Source organism: Bison bison, unplaced genomic scaffold, assembly GCF_000754665.1.
Source record: "Bison bison bison isolate TAMUID 2011002044 unplaced genomic scaffold, Bison_UMD1.0 scf7180017864371, whole genome shotgun sequence".
Taxonomy (NCBI): Eukaryota; Metazoa; Chordata; class Mammalia; order Artiodactyla; family Bovidae; genus Bison; species Bison bison.
In genome coordinates, this window is record NW_011494943.1 from 2,831,830 (window position 1) to 2,832,359 (window position 530).

At 46.8% G+C, this 530-nt stretch overlaps 1 protein-coding gene across 1 annotated transcript in view; it reads left to right on the top strand.

Moving 5' to 3' along the window:
• Positions 1-530, top strand: part of KCNJ2 (potassium inwardly-rectifying channel, subfamily J, member 2) — a 12,627-nt gene that overhangs the window by 1,373 nt on the left and 10,724 nt on the right. The gene's annotated exons all lie outside the window — the stretch shown is intronic.

Here is a 530-nt window from a genome sequence, read left to right on the forward strand (position 1 = left end):
TTCCTGAGAAAAAAAAAAAAAAAAGGCAGTGGATGCGTCTAGAAAACCGGTCTCAAACCTTGGCAAACCTTGGGACTCAGCGCCGGTCTCGATCCTTGGCGTCTTTCCTCCCCACCCCCTCTGTCATTGCTTCAAGTGTAGCTTGAGTTCCAAACCCAGCGAGCTTCTCTCAAAGTTGCTTTGCTGGGGAAGAGAACGGGAGCTCGCGCTGGATCTGAGCCCTAAGATCGCGAAACTTGCACACCTCCCCTAAGCAGCTTGCTCTTCTTTGGAATAATCACGTTAATACCGAAATTTGAAGACGGTCAGGTTTCAGGGAAGCACGGTGGTCGAAACGACTTGATTCTGCAAAGGATTGCATCATAACATAGAGTCATCATGACAGTTGGAAAAAAAATCGAGATAGGAAGTGGGCAGTTTATGTCTGTGTCTGGGTGATCCTGTCAGCAGGATGGTAACTAAGATGCGGCTGTGAATCCTGGGATTTCTATTAACCAAGAATTTACCTTTTAGGAAATCAGGCCTGATTT